This window comes from Dipodomys merriami, unplaced genomic scaffold (genome assembly GCF_024711535.1).
Source record: "Dipodomys merriami isolate MVZ:Mamm:240054 unplaced genomic scaffold, mDipMer1.0.p SCAF_17, whole genome shotgun sequence".
NCBI classification, from domain to species: Eukaryota; Metazoa; Chordata; class Mammalia; order Rodentia; family Heteromyidae; genus Dipodomys; species Dipodomys merriami.
In genome coordinates this window covers 13,262,231-13,272,825 of record NW_027203048.1, presented here as the reverse complement: position 1 = coordinate 13,272,825, position 10,595 = coordinate 13,262,231, and the positions used below count along the sequence as shown (strand labels likewise).

The following is a 10,595-nucleotide window of genomic DNA, read 5'->3' as shown; positions in this document are numbered from 1 at the left end:
AGATGAAAATTCAGTCATAGAACCGGATTTTCAGATGCTTCAATTCCTCTCTTTCCATAGTGGAAATGTTTTCCCTCTACTTTACCCAGGATCCTCGTTGTACCTTGCCCAAATAGTCTCTGTAGACAATTTCCTGTCATTTCTTTGATATCTTCTACATCCTTTATCTCCCCTTTGCAACATCCTACACCATCAGTGAAAAGTAATCACATGCTTGTTTAGAGAGCTCAGGCACACTGACTCCTGTAAATACTCCATCCTTACTAAGATACAGTGGGGAGTCAGGGGTACAGTAGCAGGTCTCCAAAGGGCACAGGGTAATGGGGACTTCAAAGCTTCAGGCTCATCAGGCCAGGATACCCAGAAGAGATTACCCTCTGGGATACTGGATCCTCATCAGTGCTGCTCATATATCATGGTAATTCAACCTATCTAGATGGTCTGTCCCCTAAGAAAGACCACCTCTGGGTACCTGGAGAAATAAATAAATCATCCAATGGCTAAGCAGCCTTATAACATCAGGAATGGGATAAGTCAGATCTGCTATAAAACAGGCCTTTCTGGTGATTCAATATTCATGCTGCCAGATGTGCACGGGCCTTGTCCCCCTGGACAGTCCTCCACAAGCAGCAGCAAGCTCTGCTTTCTAAGACTTCACAGAAGCAATCAGCTCTCAGTTACTATCATCCATCTGTCTGTGCGTGTCCTGATATCACCTCTTAGCAAGTGGTGCTCTCAAAACAGGCCACACTGTCACAGTTTGCAGATCATTTCATGTTTATTGCATCTGTTTCTTTGTTTGGTACTAAGGATTTAATTCAAGGTCTTACTTGCTAGGCAAGTATTTTACCACATGTACCATATCCCCAGTCCTTTTGCTTTTAGTTTACCTTTCATATAGGATCACCAACATTGATTATGTTGGCTTCAAACCATGATTCTCCTATCCTCACCTCTCAAGAAGTTGGGGTCATAGTCACATACCATCACACCTGGCTAGTTTTTGAGGTAAGGTCTCACTAACTTTTTGTCCTGGCCTTGAACCATAATCCTCCTATCTCGGTCTCCTGAGTAACTGGAATTACAGACTTGCACCATATATGCTTGATTTACTGATTGTACTTTTGAGTGGTTACTTCTCAGTGGTTCTCTCCTAGCCATCCCCACAGTACAATTTACTGCTGCAGAGATTTTCTTTCAGTGGATCCTAATCCCAGTAGGTCTCATCAAAGAGCTTCCTACAACTCACCCTTCCCATAAAATGACACACTTGGTTTCTCTTAACTTATACCGCCTACCTTGTCTATATAACCCATGGAGCTCATATGAATATCCTTTCAATCCAAACACCAGATTGTCTGCAGGGGCTTTAAGGACAGTCATTTCTTTGAATTTAAGAGTTTGGAATTTCAAAATTGAGACCTACTCTTTACAAATACTTAAAAAAAATATAGGTAAGCAGACAATTAAGTGTTTCTAATAGGCATTTAAGAGCTAATCTTTAGAAGAAACAAAACCTTACCAATAAACCCTAAGTATTTATCTTTCAGTCTGAATTCCCCACTTAATCTTCCATATTTGAGCAGTTTCCTTTGGGGATTATCTGTTCCTTCTGGCTTGGTGTCTGTATTGTTTGAGTGTTTTCACTATGAAAGTATTAAACAAGTTGGCCTTTGAAGGCCTCTATATGCTTAAAACAAAAACAAAAACAAAAACTAGAGGCTCCTAACTTAATTGTTGACTTGGTTTACAAGAGTTTGCTCAAAGGGATTGGTATATGTACATATTGTGGGATGCTGAGATCTCTTCTTCCTGTGTGTGTGTGTGTGTGTGTGTGTGTGTGTGTGTGTTACTAGCAGTGTTCTAAGTTAGAATCACTTGAGGGGTTTGAAACACAGTTTCCTGGGTTCCACCCATCACCTTCTTCATTGGAACACATGTTACTTTCACAGCATGTCCCATTCCTCATCTTTACAGATGATTTGATGTTGGATTCATTTTGGAATGACTGATACCCTGGATTTGCCAAGGAGGTAACTTAATTCACAAAAAGCTTCTTCTTCGCTCTATGCAAAGAATCCTGTTTCAGAACTTACCAGATAACTTTTCTTTGTCAGTTCTTGCTTCTTCCGCCACACTCTAAGATGGACTTCAGGAACAGGCATCTAGGACATGCCAGCTAGTAGAAGGCCTCTATCAGATGGGCCCTGGTCATCTTCATGTCTTGGACAAATGGAAAGCCACATCATTTTGTTTTAATTTTTATTTTGTAAATTGTTATTATAAAAGTGATGTACAGGGAGGTTACAATTACATAATTCAGGTAATAAGTACATTTCTTTTTGGGGGCAATGTCACCCTTTCCTTTATTCTCTCTCTTAGTTTTTTCCTCCTGTCCCCACCTACAAGTAGTATAGCTCATTGTCAACACGGTATCTAGTGAATATGACTGCTGCATTTATTCACACCCCAATTTTATATTCCTCTTCTTCTTCCTGATCTGTTCTTCCAGACTTCCCCCCAGTTTCCTACCCTTGGAAATAGATCTGAAAAGGCTGCGTCTGACCTGAGCCACATGTGTGTCTCGTGGAGAGGAGAATGAAGGAGTGAGCATTTGGTTTACTGGTGCTTGCGTACACATATTAATTTTTGGGTCTTCATCTGTTTTGGTAGACAAATCACAAACATTTCAGTGAATAACCGCGTCTGTTATGCAAATTGGTTTCCGTCTGCTGGTCTGTTGAGAATAATCTTCCATAATTACAACAGTTATTTACTTATGGGCAAATCAGCTTTCTTACCACCTTCTGCATTCGCCAGGGACCTCTACCTGCTGCAGGAGCCCAGTGTCTGAGTAAGACCGTGGGCTCTGACTTGATGAGCCTGTGGTCTGAGCTGGTGGGCCCCAGGAACAAGGGGATACACAGTAACTTCAGTCAATGAGTGGGAATTAGGCATTCCAGTGCTTCTCCACATGAAGGTATCTAAGACTTAGTCCTGAAGGGTTTTGTAGCTAGTTGAGGAAGCAAGTCATGTGGAACAAATGAAAGGTAATTAAGCCCTCCAAAGTGTAGTTCTTCTTAAAATTGTTGCTGTGAGTATTCAGCCTGGAAGATTTAAGTGTGGCCTGAAGGATTTGAAGATGCCTTCTGGGAGAGGAACTTGTCATGGATTTACAAAGATGAGACACATTCCTGGAGAGCTTCAGATGGAAAGGCCTAGAGCTGAGGCCGGAGGGAGGAGTTAGTCTCCCAACGCCTGTCTGGGTATTGAATAGCTGCCTCCGTTCTCCTAGTAGAGTGAGAGGCAAGGAGATTACCTAAGAAGGCCAGGAAGGCTGAGACAACATTGGAAATGGCTTCAGAATCAAAAGACAATAGAAGGCTCTAGAAATCTGGGTGAGTACCATGAGCCCTCCTTATCTGTTGTGGGTTCTGTACAGTGTCTACAGATTCACCAACTTGGGGACTGAAAATCTTAAAAAGTTTTCACCTTAAACGAACTTTATAACTTTGGCTCCAGGGGAGTGGGGAGGGGGAGGAGGGGAAACGGGGGGGGGGGGGAGATGGGAAGGGATGGGAAGATGAAACAAAGGAGGAAGCTACAATGCTTGATAAAAACGTACTCATTACTTTGCCCATGTAATTGTAACCCCTCTGTATGGTATTTTCACAATTAAAAAAAAGTTTTCACCTGTACTGAATATAGATAGACTACTTTTCTGGTCATTATTCCAAAAACAATGTAACATAGCAACTATTTATATTATTGTACCTATTTATATTGAATTAGGCATTCTAAGTCATCTAGCCATGACTTAAAGTGAATGGGAGGAAAGGTGTAGGTTCTAAGCAAATATGATGTCATTTTATACAAGGGACTTTGCCATCTTTTGCTATCTGTGGGGGGTTCTGGAACAATTCCCATGGATATCGAAAGATGGCTACTTGAGACCTGACTCAAGGATCTTGCTCTATGGTGAAGCAATCCGTGTGGAGAGGATGAACCAGATTAGAGGTGTGGGCAGGGGAAGCACAGCCCTGCTTCCTTTCCTGGCTCTTTTTCCTCTTCCCTTCACAAAATAGAGTTTTCACATTGAAATTGTGAGGATATGACCCAAAGGGCAGGACAGAACTTGTCCGCCATATTTTACAAATGGGTAAATAAGACCAAGGAACAGTGTGTAACCAGACATTTGGTTGAGTTATGGGGGGCTCTCAGGTGGTGGTCGTTCATTTCACTTAGTTATGATTGGTAATAATACTTTATCATGTAGGAAAGTAGACATAGGGGATTCATGCCATGCATTCTGTACTGTTCTTAAGAGTCTGATTATGATATACCTTTGTCTTCAAATGCCTCTGTTACAACAAGAAAGAATTCAGAGATGTTTCTTGGGCAGGGCTATGGGGAAACTACTGGATTATCAGCTGACAAGCCTTCTTCATTCATCTGGTGACCACTTTGGTGGAAATGATTAGAAGATTGAAAGCCTGAGGTACCCACATGAAGAGGCTAATAAGAAATCAACTACAATGGAATGACATAGTCTTTTCCCTTTTCCATGCAGGACTGGGGAGTTTCATGAAGAAAATAGGTGAATAACAGAAAGTAAAGCCACACTGTTTTCTCTGCATGTAGACTTGTAATGTCAGTAATGTGACCCAACCATACTTAAGCGTCATGCAGTGTTATGCAAGTAAAGACTTGTCTATTGTTCACGCATGCATTTATTCAGTTAGTATTTATTGAGCAGTGATGTGCAGGCAAAGGCATGCAGATCTGAGCACTCAGAGATGAACAGACATAGTCCTTGCTTTCCATGATTCAGTCTAGTCAAGGAGAACCAGATATTTTTGGAGCTATAGTCAGTGCAGTCCTCTGATGAAGGGAGAGTGTACGGGGTTATGCAGTCTAATAAGGGCTCCTATTCAAGGGTCAGGAAGCCTTCTCAAAGGAGGTGACATTCCATTGTAAAAGCCACACTGGTTTGCTGGCAGTTACACATTTCTTTCTGAGGACATTTGCACTTGCTGGTCCTTTAGGAACAAATGTTCCTGTTCCTTTTGGCTGTTTGCTCCTGTGCTTGCTCAGGGTTTGGTATATATAGAGTACTTTCTCAAAGGGCCTTCTCCTGACCTTCCTCCCCCAAATCCAAGTGATGATTGCTCTGTTATTTATACCTCATTTTAAAAATTACTTTATTGTTATTTTAGAGGTGATATGCAGCGGGGTTACCTTTACATATGTCAGGTAATAAGTACATTTCTTATCATTGGTTCCCTCATTCTCTCCCATTCCCTCCCTCCCATCTCTGTCTGTGAGTTATGTGTTTCACTTTCATCAAGGTCTAGTGCAGCCGGGGGCTTGGCTGCACTTTTTCACTCATTTTCTGCTGATTCTGTGCTACCTACTCCACCCTCTTTCAGATATGCACATGTATATGATGTATATGAGGTAAAGAATACAATCATCTAAAAATGAAAAGACAATTAAGAAAAGGTCCTTTGTTTCCTTATCTTTGGAGTTTGTTTCAGTGTGTTTTTTATTTTATATACCTATGAAGAGGTGCTTGGGTATTACAACTTGGTTCTTTTCTCCTAAGACTATCCTCTTTTTTTTTTTTAAATTGTGAAAATACTGTACAGAGGGGTTACAATTACATGGACAAGATAATGAGCACATTTCTTATCAAGCATTGTAGCCTCCTCCTTTGTTTCCTCTTTACATCCCATCCTCCCCCCTCCCCACCTCCTCACCCAACCCTCCTCCCCACACCCCCCCCCAAAGTTGTAAAGTTTGTTTTCCACATAAGGACTTGTACGTCTCATTGTTGCAATGGGTCCACCTGTATCCCTATTTAAACGATTTCTTTTTTTCCTTCCTCTCCACAAATTATAACAACAAACAACATCAAATACAGTGAAAGCAGGGGTTATACCACGGGGTAGGGACATACAAAGCAACAAAGAAATCATCTTATAAATATGTTAGAAACAATCGCATGAAAGAAAAAAAATTTGAATACTTATCTTGGGGTTCATTTCACCTAACATCAACTTATCTGACCTTTTCTGATTGTCTCAGACACATACTAGTTATTGCAAATAAGGGAAACCATGGGACCTATGTTTTTTTGGGCCTGGCTTACTTCACTTAATATAATTTTTTCCAAGTCTTTCCATTTCCTAACAAATGGGGCAATGTCATTCTTTCTGATGGAGGCATAGAATTCCATTGTGTATAGAGACCACATTTTCTTGATCCATTCACATACTGAGGGGCATCTGGGTTGGTTCCATATCTTAGCTATGGTAAACAATGCTGCAATAAACATAGTCGTGCTGGTAGCTTTAGTGTGGTCTTGTTTGTGAACATTTGGGTAAATGCCCAAAAGTGGGATTGCTGGGTCATAGGGGAGCTCTATGTGGAGTCTTAAAAATATGGAACGCTTCACGAATTTGTGTGTCATCTTTGCACAGGGGTCATGCTAAGCTTCTCTGTATCGTTCCAATTTTAGTATATGTGCTGCTGAAGCAAACACAAGACTATCCTCTTTTGGTCTCACTGTATATGGGTGTCTAAATCCTTTATATTTTGTCACATGATGTTGCATTTTAAATATAACTTCTGCAGATCAGGGAGAACATGCACCCTCTGATTTTGGCTTACCTTGCTTAACATAATTTGTTCTAGTTCCATCCATTTTCCTGCGAATACCATTACCTTATCCTTTCTAATGACTGTGTAAAATTCCATTGTATATAGGTACCACATTTTTTTGGATCCATTCATCTGTAGTGGGACATCTGAGTTTTTTCCATATCTTGGCTATTGTGAGTAGGGCAGCAATGAACATGGATGTGCAGATGTCCTTTTCATATCCTAGTTCATGATACTCAGTGTAGATGTCTAGGAGTTATACCTCATTTAGTTTATTTTTTTCTTTTTCTTGGCCAGTCCTGAGGCTTGAACTCAGGGCTTGGGCACCGTACCTGAGCTTCTTTTGCTCAAGGCTAGCACTCTACCACTTGAGCCACAGCACCACTTCTGGCTTTTTCTGTTTATGTGGTACTGATGAATCAAGCCCACGACTTCGTGCATGCTATGCAAGCCCTCTACCACTAAGCCACATTCCTAGCCCTATACCTCATTTCTTTACAACACAAATATATTTGTCTCTATGTGAAAAAACAATTTTTGTGCCAATCTAAGGCTTGAACTTCTTTTGCTCAGAGCTAGTGCCCTATCACTTGAGCCATAGCTCTACTGGCTTTTTTTTTTTGGCTTTTATGGTAGTTTTTTGTTTGTTTGTTTGTTTTAGTGGAGGTAAGAGTCTCAGAGATTTTCCTCTCATGTTGGTTTTGAACAGAGATCCTCAGATCTCAGCTCCTGAGTAGCTAGGATTACAGAGGTGAGCCACCAGCACCATTTCTATGTGAATTTTTAAATAACTGTTTACTTTCTCCAATAGTTTATAAATCATCTGTGTCTGACAACCAGAGAACACTCAATAAATACTGGTGGAATACATGAGTAGAGTTATATAAACAAGGAAAGTTAGAAACTCTGAATCTCTGTGTCTTAATCTTCAAATAGGATTATTTGTCTACTGATTCCCCAGAACTTTATATGGTGAAAGGGACTTTGCAAGTGAGCAAAGGAGTTAAAGGTAGGAAAAGTCTCTGAGAGGTTTATCTGAGAGGATCGAATGTAAGTTACAAGTTTCCTCATTAGAGTATGACAGGCAATCAGAGGTACAGAGGTATGATGACCAAAGCAGGCACTTAAAGGTGTTAGGCAGTTGACCTTGAAAGTGGAAGAAGGAGCCTTTGATGAAGGGGCATTAAATTGAGATAGGTAGGAAATGCATCTTCTTCTGGAACCTTCCAAAGGGGCCATCCTTAATGACATGTTGATTTAGCTCCATAAAACTCACTTTGAGTTTCTAGCCTGTAGAACTGCAAGAGAAAACACTTGTATTATTCTAAGCCTCTAAATGTGTGTTGTTACAGCAGCCATATGAAACTAATACATGTTGGGAAAAATAAGATAATGTGTAGGAAGACTTTGGAAAACACAAAGCCAGTAATTATTAGTTCATAACGGCTCATCCCTTGTTTATTCCCTTTCTCTGTACAATGAGATCCAGTTCCCTAATGAGGAGAGATGCTTGAAATAATAGTTTTACACCCCAAGGAAGTATACTTTTTTCATGGTTTATAATTGCCATAGAGCTTGAAAATCTTCCAGGTTTTTTTTTTATTTTTTAATTTAATTTAATTTTTTTATTTCTTTCGTGCTAACTTTTTTTTTTTATTGTGAAAATACTGTACAGAGTAGTTACAATTACATGGGCAAGATAATAAGACCATTTCTTATCAAGCATTGTTGCCTCCTCCTTTGTTTCCCCTTCCTATCCCTTCCCATCTCCCCTCCCCCCCCCACTCCCCCTTCCCTGGCCAAAGCTGTAAAGTTCGTTTTTCAACATAATGACTTGTACATCTCATTGTTGTAATGGGTCCACCTGTAACCCTATTTAAACGATTTGTTTTTTCCCTTCCCCTCCACAAATTATACCAACATCAAATACAGTGAAAGCAGGAGTTATATCGTGGGGGAGGGACATACAAAGCAACAAAGAAATTATCTTATAAATATGTTAGAAACAATAGCATGAAAGAAAAAACATTTGAATACTTGTCTGGGGGTTCATTTCGCCTAACATCAACTTATCTGACCTTTTCTCTTCCAGGTCTTATAGTTCTTAATTATGTTCTCATACATATGCATCAATTACTCACATGCTTGTACCTGGATTGTTATTACAAAGATAATTTCTATATATTATATAATGTGTCATATTATATATAATATATATCCCTCTGAAAATATCCTGTGAGATATCTCACCTCCATTGCAATTATCTGCTTGAATCAGGACCCACTTGCCAATCTTCCCTGTGCAATGGAATTAAACCTCCACTCTTCTTCGCTTCAGTACTAATGCCTGTTTATTCAACCTGGCAATTTTCTTCTTATAACTCCCAGTGATTGCAGATTGGGTTTTCTGGGCTCCTATCTGCAATCCTGGAAAGAATCAGGACTGTCTAGTCCAGGAGGTGATATGTAAATGACAGTGTAGAAGAAAGAAAGAATGTCCATATTTTTGCTTGCTATTTTTTCTTGTTAGAAGTGGTTTTGTCAAATTTGCGCCTACTCAGTTCTAGCAGTGTCTCAGTGATAGAGAGGCAGGTTACCAGCAAATCAACCACTCTGCCAACTGAGAGCAATGTGAGTTTCCCAAGCGGCCCTCTGGTGACTCTGATTCCCACATGGCTCTATTTACCAGTCTAGAAGCCCATCCCTCTCTGATCTCTGCCCCTTTCCTGTCTAGCGGAATCTTCATGGGGGATCTTCCCTCACACAGACTTATGATATTCTCTTGATCACTTTCCACTGCTATTTGGACTTTAAAAGAAAATTTCCTTTGTGGGAGAAGAAACTTTCTTTGGAAACTGCACATAACATGAGCTGTATTATTAGGCACCTCTCTGTGGTAAGGTTTTCTTATCTGCACAGTGGAATGCATAACATAAATGTCATAGTGTCAGTGAGAGACTAAATGAATTAATTCATAAAATGCTGGTCACTGCTCACTAAAAAGATTTCTTTTTTCCTCAGCTTCTCACTCCCATTTTCACACTTGAGAGGACATAAACACTCCCTGGTATGTTTCCTGTAAAGGAAGACACTGAAACTCCCACCAGCCAGGGAGTTAGCATCAACTGGTCTGGAGAGAAGCCTGCAGGCCATGTTTTGAGCAAGCTGCCTGGGTGTGGGTGCCACTGATGCTAGTGATTATCAGGCTGAACTCTCGTGAGATTCTTTTATGCGGTGAGCTTGGACAAGAGCATTTCAGCACATGTATTAGTTTCACAGTGCTGCCATAACAAAATACATTTGGGGGCTTAAGGTAGTACAACTATTTCCTCGTGCAGTTCTGTAGACTGGGAGTTCAAAACGTATTTTATGGAGTTAAATCAAGGCAGTGGTGTCATCAGTGTATATTCACAATGACTGTTACACAGGAGACACCCAATGTGCCTGGGCCACGTCAAATGAGTGCCTCTGTGTACTTTCAGTATTCCCTGATTGAAGACTATGTATAAAATACACCAGTACAGTCATCTAAACCTAAACCATCTTCCTAAGGGGCATCTAATGCTCCCATTCCCCCATTCAGCAGATCTAAATCTCTCAGCGATTCCCAGTCCAAATGCCACCTTCTGGAAGAAACCCTCTCTAGTTCCAGCTAGCACGGCCCATCTCTCCTACCAGCTTCACTTAATCATTCTTCCCTCCCTCCCTCCCTCCCTCCCTCCCTCCTTCCCTTCCTTCTTTCCTTCCTTCCTTCCTTCCTTCCTTCCTTCCTTCCTTCCTCCATCTCCCCCTCTTTCTTTCTTTCTCTCTCTCTCTCTCTCTCTCTCTTTCTTTCTTTCTTCCTTTCTCTCTCTTATTCTTTGTTTCTCCTTCCTTCCTTCTTTCCTCTTTCTTTCTTTCTTTCTTTCTTTCTTTCTTTCTTTCTTTCTTTCT

The 10,595-nt window shown here is 40.6% G+C and overlaps 1 non-coding gene across 1 annotated transcript; it reads right to left on the bottom strand.

Moving 5' to 3' along the window:
• Positions 1-6,437: 6,437 nt before the first annotated feature.
• Positions 6,438-6,544, bottom strand: LOC138829340 (U6 spliceosomal RNA). Its single transcript, XR_011372548.1, has one exon. It is a non-coding gene; the product is annotated as a U6 spliceosomal RNA (small nuclear RNA).
• Positions 6,545-10,595: the final 4,051 nt, after the last annotated feature.